This window comes from Chrysochloris asiatica, unplaced genomic scaffold (genome assembly GCF_000296735.1).
Source record: "Chrysochloris asiatica unplaced genomic scaffold, ChrAsi1.0 scaffold00524, whole genome shotgun sequence".
Classification (NCBI taxonomy): Eukaryota; Metazoa; Chordata; class Mammalia; order Afrosoricida; family Chrysochloridae; genus Chrysochloris; species Chrysochloris asiatica.
The window spans coordinates 485391-496768 of record NW_006409042.1 but is presented as its reverse complement, the minus strand read 5'-3'; the positions used below and the strand labels follow the sequence as shown (position 1 = coordinate 496768).

The following is an 11378-nucleotide window of genomic DNA, read 5'->3' as shown; positions in this document are numbered from 1 at the left end:
CCCACTCAGAACCTTAATAGTTGGGACATTTGCATTTGAAAAGGCATGCTGACTAATCCTGAACTGCTAGGAGAACAGGAGATTAAAACAGAGAAAAAATATATGACTGTTTGGTTTTAAGTTTTAGAGGCATACAGGCAAGGAATAAACACATCAGAGAAAATTGCTTTTATAAGACTGAAAGTTAAATGGAACCAGTGAGCAGTATGCTTGCTGGTGACCACCTGAGTCTATGTGTGAGTGGTATTGTGGGAAATGCATCAATGAAGACACTCATGAATTTGGACATGTTCTATTGGCATCCATTGACATTGAGATAAGAAGAGTGTGAAGGCTGTTTCGTTTGAAGTTTAGGGAACTGTGTGATTTCCTGAGTATACAGGCAATGACCTAGCCCAAGGCTGAGAGTGTAGTGACCATGCTGGTGTGAAGTGAGGTGTTTATGAACTCACAAAATTGCAGGGGTATTCATTTGACCTAGCTTGTATGGTTAGGTCTGAGCTGGCCAGAACCTGACAGATGACAATAAATATGTGTGGTATTGTAAGAAACTGTCAATTGCTACAATTTGATGAACTGGAATTTTGAAAGATTCTTAAAATCAAACAACATGCTTGTGTCTTTAGTGTACTGGGTTGATGGTTATGTGCTGTGGAGTCGGTTCTGACTCATAGCAACCCTCTACAGGGTTTCTTAGGCTGTAAAGCTTTACGAGAGCAAAAAGCCTCATCTTTCTCCCATGGAACAGCTGGTAGTTTCAAACTGCTGACGTTGAGGTTCACAGCCTGATTCATAACCACTACGATACCAGAACTCCTTACTGGGTTGATGTTGTTGTTGTTGTTGTTAAGTGCCGTCGAGTCGGTTCCGACCCATAGCGACCCTGTACAGGGTTTCCGAGGGTGTAAATCTTTACGGGAGTAGAAAGCCTCATCTTTCTCCCGCGGAGCGCGCTGGTAGTTTCGAACCGCTGACCTTAAGGTTCGCAGCCCGATTCGTAACCACTACGCTACCAGAGCAATTTACACAGTGGCTGTCAGAAATGGAGATGCTCTGATAGCGAAGTGGTTACGAATCAGGCTGCTAACCTCAAGGTTGGCAGTTTGAAACTACCAGCTGTTCCGTGGGAGATAGATGAGGCTTTCTGTTCCCTTAAAGATTAACAGCCTCGAAAACCCTGTGCAGGGACACTATGAGTCCGAACTGACTCCACACTACTTAACAGCAATGATTAAATATAAATATAAATATATATGTTGTTGTTAAGTGCCGTCGAGTCGGTTCCGACTCATAGCGACCCTCTATAGGGTTTCTGAAGCTGTAAATCTTTACAGGAGCAGAAAGCCTCATCGTTCTCCTGCGGAACAGCTGGTAGTTTTGAACTGCTGACCTTGTGGTTCACAGCCCGATTCGTAACCACTACGCTACCAGAGCTCCTTGGTCTTCCCTGTAGGCGCATGGATATTGTCCTATTACAGCGTTGTACCTCACGACTGATCTGGATATGTTCTTTTTGACATCGAATGACAATCTATTATGTCACAATCAATACACTTCAGAAAATTGTTGCTGTTACTCTGCCAATCCATCTAATTGGGAGTATTTCTCTTACCTACTGACCCTCCATTTTGCCAAGCATCATGTACTTCTCCAGGGACTGGTACCTCATGATAATATGTCTGATGTATGAGAGATGAAGTCATACCGTTCTGGCTTCAAAGGAACCTTCTGACTGTATTTCTTCCAAAAGAAATTTGTTTGTTCTTTTGGTAGTCCATGGTATTTTTAATGTTATCTTCCAGCACCATTACCCAAACATGCATCTATTCTTCTAAGGTCTTCTTTACAAATTGTACAACTTTCACATGCATATGTGTTAACTGAATGTATCATAGCTTGGGTCAGGCTCACTATAGTCCTAAAACTAATATCTTAGCTCTTAAACAACCATAAGAGGTCTTGTGCAGCAGATTTACCTGATGCAATATGGCAATTGGTTTCTAGACTGCTATTTTCATGAGTATTGAGAGTTGATGTGTGCCAAAAAGAAGTGCTTGATTAATTCAATTATTTCTCTCTTTATCTTGTGGTTATTTATTGATCCAGAGGTGAGGAGTTTTGTTTTATTTACACTGAGATGCAACCATACTGAAAGCTGTGGTCTTTTATCTTCATCAGTAAATATTTTAATTCCTCTTAGCTTCAGCAGCAAGGTTGTATCATTTCCCTATCACAGCTTGCTAGTAAGTCTTCCTCCAATCCTGATGTCATGTTCTTCTTCATATAATCCAACTTCTTGAACAATTTCTCAGAATACAGATTGAAAAATATGTGGTAAAAAACACAACTATGGTGTACACCTTTCCTAATTTAAAACAATTCAGTGTTCCCTTGTTCTATTCAATCAAGTTCCTCATGAGCAAAATTAAGTGTCTGGAGTACTTAGTTTTTGAAAAGTTGTTCTTAGCTCTTCTTGATCCAAACAATCAGAAGCCTTTGAATAGTCAATAAAATACAGGTAAACATATTACTGTTATTCTCTGCTTTCTGTTAAGATTCAATTGATGTCATTGATGATATCCCTTGTTCCTGTTTTTCATCTTAATCTGGCTTGAAAAATTGGTAATTCTCTGTTAATGCATTGGTGAGGATATTTTTGAATTCACTCTAGTAAAATTTTACTTGTATACAATTTTAATGATATTGTTCAGATTATTCCTGCATTCCGTTGGGTCACCTCTTGGGAATGATTACAAATATGTGTTGATTCCAACCAGTTCACCAGGTAGCTGTCTTCCAAATTCCTTGGCATAGATGAGTGAATGCCACCAGTGATGCGTCAATTTGCTGAAATATTTAAGTTTGCATTCCATCAATTCTCAGAGCCTTGTTCTTTGGCAATGCCTTCAGTGCACCTTGGCTCTCTTCCATCAGTATCATTGGCTCTTGATCATATACTACTGCTTGAAATGATTGAATGCCAACTATTTCTTTTTGGTATAGTGGCACTGTGTGTTCTTCCCATTTTCTTTAGATGCTTTCTGCATGGTACAATATTTTGACCATTGTTGTTCTTCTTAGTGCCATTGAGTCCATTCCAACTCATAGCGATCCTTTGGGTTTCAGAGGAGAGGCTGGTGCATATATTTGACAAAATTGCAGTTCAAAATGACACTGTGGTCAAGTGGCTATCATACTGTACCACACAAGGACTCCATTTTAACCATGTTTTTATAGTTGTTAAGTGTCATTGAGTTGATTCCGACTTATTTTGTTGTTGGGTTTTTTTGGTGCCATCCACTAGGTTCCACCTCATTTCAACCCTATGTATGCCTGAATGAAACACTGTGCAAATCTCACAATTGTTGCTACATTTGAACCCACTGCTGCTGCCACTATGCCAATCAATCTTGTTGGGGGTCTTCTTCTTTTTCTTTGACCGTCCCATTTACCAAACATAATATCTTTCATCAGGGATTGGATGCCTCCTGACATTCTGTCTGAAATTTGATAGATTAAGTCTGGTCATCCTAGGGTCCAAGCAGCACTGTGACTGTACTTCTTCCAACGCAGATTGGTTTGCTTTTTAGGCAGTCCATGTTACTTACAATATTCTCCTCAATACCACAACTCAAATGGCTGGATTCTTTTTAGATCTTAATTATTCATTTTTCAACATTCATATGAAAATGAGGTTATTGAAAATACTATAGCTTGTGTCAGGTGCACCTTAGTCCTCAAACTGACATCTTTGCTCTTGAATACTTTAGAGAGGTATTGTAAAACAGATTTGTCTAATGCAATACATCCTTAAATTTCTTGATTGCTGTTTATTTTAATGTTGATGGTGGATCTTAGTAAAATGAAGTATTTTATAACTTCAATCATTTCTTCATTTATATAGATGTTGTTTATTAATCCAGTGGTGTGGATTTTTGTCTCCTTCACAATGAGGTGGAAGCTATATTAAAGGCTATGGTATTTGATCTTCATCAATAAGTATTTTAAAGTCTTTTGACTTTCAGAAAGCAAGGTTGTATCAGCTGCATATCCTCCAATATTCCCCCAATACCAGTGCCATGTTTTCTTCATGTTATTGCATTGTTCAGATTATTTGATCAGTGTATAGATTTATTAAGAATCGTAAAAATATATATAACTGTGACACACATCTTTGCTAATTTAAAACCATATAATGTTCCCTTTTTCTTTTGGAGCAACTGCCTCTTGGTCTTTGTGCAGGTGTACATGCTAAGAGGATGAAAGGCTAGGCCTGAGGAAGTAGACAGGGAATGTGCACACCTGGCGTTGGCATTCGACAGGACTACTAGCTGTGACTTCAAGCAACTGCAGAAGCCTTTGTGCCAACATGCCTCCTTAAAAAAGAGTTGTACCTCATTTCTGAAACTTCAGACAGTCCCTAGCCCTAGTTCTTCCTGAGACTGTGCATTACGTTTGCATATTTAGATTATTTACCCCACTGTGTTAAAACATTTTTGTCACCAAAGCCTACATATTTGTGAAGGTTCAGTTAGCAAAACAACTATTGTATATAGAGATATCTTCTGAAATGAAATAAAAGTGGTTTTACTTTGAAATTAAAAAGGGGGCTTCATATTTAGACTAAGTCTATAACCACCAAATTCAAATGTGTTGAGCACAAAATTATATTTATGTATGGATATTTGGATATTTCTAGCAAAACTGATTTAATTTTCTTATAGTAAAATCTAATTGCAAATGTATTCTGTTTTAATACACAAGGAAAGGGAAGGGGATAGAACAATGTAGATAGGGGAACACTTAGAGACAGTTGAGTGGGGTAGAAATAAATATTGGGAAACATGATTACAGAAAGGGTGTAAGTCCATCTCCAGTCTATAACTGATTGGTATCCCTAAAAGGGTTTCTAGTATTTTCCCAGTGAAATAGGCTACTTGCTGAGCCTTTGTAGTGTATAAGACCTTAGGTGAAATCCTGAGCCCCATCCAGAATCTTCTGAAGTGAGACATTACCACTTGAAAGGACATGCACATAATCCTGGAATAGCTAGAGAAACAAGATACTTCTTGAAAGAAAGACCAGCCGGAAAAATAAAAAAAATATATAAATGGCAGTCTGATTGGCTACTACAAGAACAAGCAAGATGTTTGCTGAAGAACTGTAAGGCAAGCAATCAAGTCCCTTCAGGACCACTCCACCCTCCCCCTCCCCCAAGACTGAAACTCAAAAGGTACACATGAGCAAGCAGTAAACTTACTGGTGACCATGTTGGTCAATTGGTGAGTGGAAGAGGGGGAAAGACAGCAATGAAAATATGGACTGAGTTTAACTTCATTCCACAGACTCCTGTTCACCTGGAGATGAGAGAGAGAAGGGGACTCCTGAGCCCATGGACAAGGACATAGCCATGGAGGGCTAGAGCTGAGAGTGAAGCATCCAGCTGATGTGAAGTGAGGGGAGACAGACAAGAACGCCCAAACATGCAGATAGTACCCATTTGACCTAGCTTCTATGACTTGATGATCATAACTTGAATAAATGAAGATTTTAAAAAAACTCTAATAAAGGATACAAGTGTAAATTGCTACAATTTGATGAACTTGACCTATACTTATGGATATAGTAGCTCAAAATGCCAACAGAGAGGGAAGGAGCCTTCATATCTAGTATCAAACCCCTCTGTAGACAGGGTTGATAAGGATGGGCAACTTAGACATTGGATACCTAAAATAGGAAGACTATAGTGGCACTAAGTGACTGGCTTACAAGTTTTCAAGAGGGAGTTTAGTTTCAGAGTACACAGAAGAAGGAAGAATCTTCACTAAACAGTTTTTATCTTGTCTAGATGGGTCTGGTGAAAGGAGATGGGGATAAGATTCTTTTGAATCAATAGTGAGTAATTATTATCATGATGAATTACAATTGTCACAACTGTAAAGGTAAAAGTTTTGTAACATAAAGGGGAGAGTAGTTAATCTTACATTTCAGGAGCAGAGGACTCTAGGACCATCAAGGGAGAAGAAGAGCATGAGTGGAATGTGGCATCCTATCCAGAGAAGCAGCGACGCCAGGGATGAAGACAAAAATGACGACATGGAGAGATAGAGCAGCTGAGGACTCTAGACTCATGGAAAGAAAGGCTGAGTGCTGGCAGCCCGGAGGCAGCTGCAGAATGTGCCCCTTCGTTGGTTATTTAAATGTATGTATATTTCTGAGTGATTGTGTGTACATCAAAAAACAAAACCAAGAAAACAGAGGGAATAGAAGCAAATACTGTTGAATGGTGATGCATGGAAGGGATGGTAATCATTGCAATGGTACGAAATATGATAGGATGACTGCAAAATTGATGTTCTTCCATGTAAACTATCACCCAATGAACAATGAGAGCTTTGATAATAATAAAAAAAAGTATTCTATTTCTCCAATTCTATGATCCTTGAATATGCTGGTTACCATATACAAATCCAAAATGGTTACAAATAAATTATTTTGCCTCTTGATTGCATTTCATTGTGCCCCCCCCCCAAAAGCATCTGTTCTTTAATAGAATAGAATTTACAGGAACTTTAACTCACCGTAGATACAACTTCAAAAATGCCATGTTACTTTGTGATCCTCTCTTGTAGCTGAAGGTATCGAGCTAAGTTTTAACTGTTGATCAGGCGAAGTTGATTGTTATCAGAGATACAGAGAAAATGCCATTTTTATAAAGAACACTACCAGAGTCCTATAAGTAAGTCTGCTATAAGTTGTTAGGTATCACTGAATTGTTTCCAGAACATGGACCCCTTATGGACAACAGATTGTAAAGTCAGATTGTCTTGTGCCATCCTCAAAATTGCTGCTCTCTTAAAAACTGTTGTTGCAGCCTCTGTTTCATCACATAGCTCTGAGGGGTTTCATTTTCTGATCCTTTATTTTACAAAGTAAAACTTGCTTCTCTAAGAACTGATTACATGTCCCATGTAAGTGAGATGAAGTCTCACTAGCCTAGATTCTAAGGAGCATTTTGTCTCTAAGTCTTCTAATGATTTGTTTATTTTTCTAACAGTAATATCCTCCAATTCCATAATTCATTGGCATCAATTCTTCTTCCATTTTTCATACTCATTGTCCAGGTTTTACATTCATATGAGGCAATTGAAAATATCATAGCTTAATTCAGGCACAGCTTAGCTCTCAAAGTAAAAAGCTTTTAATTTTTTAAGGAGGCCTTTGAATCAGATTTTCCTAGTAAAATATGTCCTTTAGTTTCTTAAATGTTGTTTCCATGAAAGTGATTGTAGATCCAAGTAAAATCAAATCCTTGATAATTTCAATGTTTTCTCTGTTTATCATGATGATATGAACCAGAGTTTGACTACTTGAAAAGTTTTTAAATAGAAGAAAAGATCAACAAAATTAGGGGGTTGCCCCAGAAAAATGCTGCTCAGTTTTTATTGTTTACCAATGATAAAACAATAAAATTATGAACAATCAGTGAAACGGATAAAAGACTAGAGGGGTATAATCTGAAAGAGGAAGATGGAAAGTATAGAGATCCTACTATGGTTACTACACTACAAGTACCAGTCTTTAGGCCCATGGATCTAATGGTTGAGGCCAGTCCGTGAAGAATATTTGCTAATGTTCACACCTATCACATCAACTCTATTACTATTAGTAGTGATTATGAAACATATTTATCTGCAGATGATTTGCGGATTATCTTTGACATCTGGAAATTATAGATTGAAGTTTTAATATTGTGGACATTAAGCCAGCCAATATGGAAGAGCTCACTGAGGTGATTATAATAGCCGAATTCCATCCAAACAGCTGTAATACATTTGTATATAACAGCAGTAAAGGAATGATTCAATCAGTTATGTGACATGAGGGCATCTGCCCTCTGTGATAGGCATTCTAAACTGTTTGAAGAACCTGAAGATCCCAGTAACATCTTTTTTTTTTTTTTTCCCCCCCCCGACATCATCTCTTCTATTTCTGATGTAAAATTCAGCCATAGTGGCTGATATATGATGACTAGAGACTACTTGCCTGTCAAAATTTGGGATTTAAATATGGAAAACAGGCCTGTGGAAACATATCAGGTACATGAATACCTCAGAAATAAACTTTGTTCACTATATGAAAATGTCTGCATATTTGACAAATTTGAGTGTTGTTGGAATGGCTCTGACAGTGTTGTCATGACTGGATCTTACAATAATTTCTTCAGAATGTTTGACAAGAACACAAAGTGAGACATAACCCTAGAAACATCACGGGAAAACAATAAACCTTGCACAATTCTGAAGCCATGCAAAGTCTGTGCAAGTAGCAAGCAAAAGAAGGATGAAATAAGAGTTGACAGCCTAGACTTCAACAAGAAAATACTTCATACAGCCTAGCACCCCAAGGAAAATATCATTGCTGTAGCTACTACAATCTGTATATATTTCAAGACAAAGTGAATTAGGGTTGGCATTACTAGCAGAAAAGCCCACTTCCTGCTTAGTTGAGATTGTTGAATCTAGCATTCATACCTATAAAAGAGAGAGGTCCATTGTGGCACCCTTTTCCAGTGTTTAATAATGTGCCATTTGATAACACATTTTATAGCTACATGGAGAAAGCTCTGTGGGTTCATCACTGTGCTATTCCCCATGTTTGCTAGCCATTTAGGTAAGGGTGTTGTTATTGTTAAGTGCCATTGAGTCGGTTCCAACCCATAACGACCCTGTATAGGGTTTCCAAGGAGTAGCTGGTAAGCTTGAACCGCCGGCCTTGAAGTTCAAATGGCTTTGCAGTCTGATGCATTAACCCAGAGCGCCACACCAGGACTCCTAGGTAAGGGTAGAGCACTTTTAATTTAAATAACTTCTTGCACCATCTTGCTTAATGGACTAGATTGGACTGTATCAACATTGATTTACTCCAGTTTTTATGCCTTCTATTGTGATGACGTCAAACACAGTGAAATCCTTCAGTCATGCTATGGGATTTAATTGTGTATTATCATACTATATCATTTGTGGGGTACACCTATAACCCATTTTTTTTTTTTAATTAAATACAGCTCATTCTTACTGTGGCTTGTAACATTCCTCCTCTTCCGGCCTCCTAGACTCCTTCCCTTAATCTCTTATCTTAGCCCCTCCACCCAGTGTTGGTAGCAGTGTATTAAAAAGAAAGAACTAACAAATAAATGAAAGCACACAAAATGAGACACTTTGGGGTCAGTGGTAAGGGGGCATATGTTGCGAACAAATGTTTTAATAACAGTTGGCTATAATCACTCCTTGCCATGTCTGGCACTGAAAATTAGGGGGGGAAACTACTGAATAAAAGTGACAAAGAATGGAGGAAAAAAAAAAAGGTCTCCTTTGATATGAGACCAGAACTGGATGGTGCCTGACAATGATAACTGAACAATTTGAACAAATTTCATAGAAAAATTCTGATCAAAACAAGGAAAATTCAGGACAAAATTTCAAATATATATATTCTCTATAACAGCAACAGAATAATATGAAAAGCCAAAAATAAATATAATTAGTATTTCCTGAAATTCAAAATATACACAAAACTAAAAATCTTAAAAATAATAATAATAATAATAATAATAATAATAATAAGGGGGAGGGGTAAAGCAGAATGCTTCAAATATAGGTCCTAGGTCCTTACTTTCAAAATTAAATTGCCTTGAGAAAAATACGTAATGAAAAGTTACAAAACAGTGTCACAGAAACACTTGTTGGCCTCTCAAAAACTTCTGTTCACAAGATGAATGATCTGAAATGAAGCAAAATCACATCTTAATATGGTGACAAAGCTCTTGAATATGGAATCTCAACTCTAAAATTATGTTTAAATGGGAAAGTGAACTTTAATGAAACTTTCATAGCTTCCATGCACCTATTGTGTTTATATGCACTTTGTGTGAGAATTTAATCAGAGATGCCTGAATAAAAGAACAGATGGAAGCTTTATTTGAATTTACAAAAAAATGTAATAACACATGCTGAGGTTCATAAACCAACTGAAATATTTTCAGCCTTATATAAATTTTATTTAATGCTGTATTCTAGTTATGAATTCTAAAACAGAAAAAACCTAAGTGTAAAACAAATAATCCTGCTTATGTTTCTCACTTGTTTATAAGAATGAAAAAAAAAAATGTTCTGGGAATATAGTATTTTCCAATGTGCTAGCCAAAAAATATTTAACTGCCAGTGAAAATGCACTGGTTCCTTTTGTATCTTATATGTCTTTTTTTTTTTTTTTTTTTTTTTTAATCCATCCTACAAACAGATCTGTCTTGGAGAAATATAATCAGTATGCTCCTTAGAATGGAGGATGAAAATACTTTGTCTCACGTACCTTGGACATGATTTCAGGATAAAACAGTCCCTGAAGAAGGACACATGCTCGGTAAAGTAGATGGTCTGGAAAAAAGAAGAAGCAGTTCCACAAGATGAGTTAACACAGTCGTTATAACATTAGCTCAAATACAGAAGTGATTATGAGGATAACACAGGACTGGGAATTATTTGTTCTGTTTTACACAGGGTCACTGTGATTTGAGTGCATATCCATGGCAAATAACAACAATTTTGGATCAATATGTCTTCAGGAAACAAATAAATGCTCTTTCTATGTAAAGCTTGTTTTTGCTGTATATTGTTGCAGTCAAGTTGATTCTAATTCATGGGAATTTCACTTGTTGAGCTGAACTGTTCTATATGACTTTTAAGACTGTGAACTTTCCTATGCAGATAGTCAGATATATCTTCTGAGGAGCCACTGGATGAATTTTAATCACCAATCTTTATGTTAATGGTGAAACACTTAACCATTTGTGCCAACCAACGCTTATATATACTTTTTTGCTGTGAGTCATGGCATTAATTCTGACCCACAATGATCTTTTATGGCTGAAGAACTTTTTCATGATGTTTCCTAGGCTGTAATCTTTGCAATATCTCAGATCTTTCCTCCTCCCTGGTTGGTTCAAACCAGCAGCATTTTATTTAGCAGCCAAGGGTTTATTGCTCCCTGGACTTCTCCTATGGAGCAACTGGTGGTTTTACCAAACATTCAGGGAAGAGCTGTCACTAACACTATCTAAAGTATTCCAAAATATAGAAAAGGATTAAAAACTTCGGAATACATTTTATGAAGGAAGCAAAACTCTTTTACATAAAACAGGGAATGACATCAATAAAAAAGAAAACTATAGATCTATAACCATTATGAATATTTGTTGTTGTTGTTGAGTGCCATCGAGTCAGGTCCGACCCATAGCGACCCTGTACAGGGTTTCCGAGGGTGTAAATCTTTACGGGAGTAGAAAGCCTCATCTTTCTCCCGCGGAGCGGCTGGTAGTT

At 37.3% G+C, this 11378-nt stretch overlaps 1 pseudogene; it reads left to right on the top strand.

The window, feature by feature from the left end:
• The first annotated feature begins 7326 nt into the window (after positions 1-7326).
• Positions 7327-8467, top strand: LOC102820125 (annotated as a pseudogene).
• The last annotated feature ends 2911 nt before the right edge of the window (positions 8468-11378 follow it).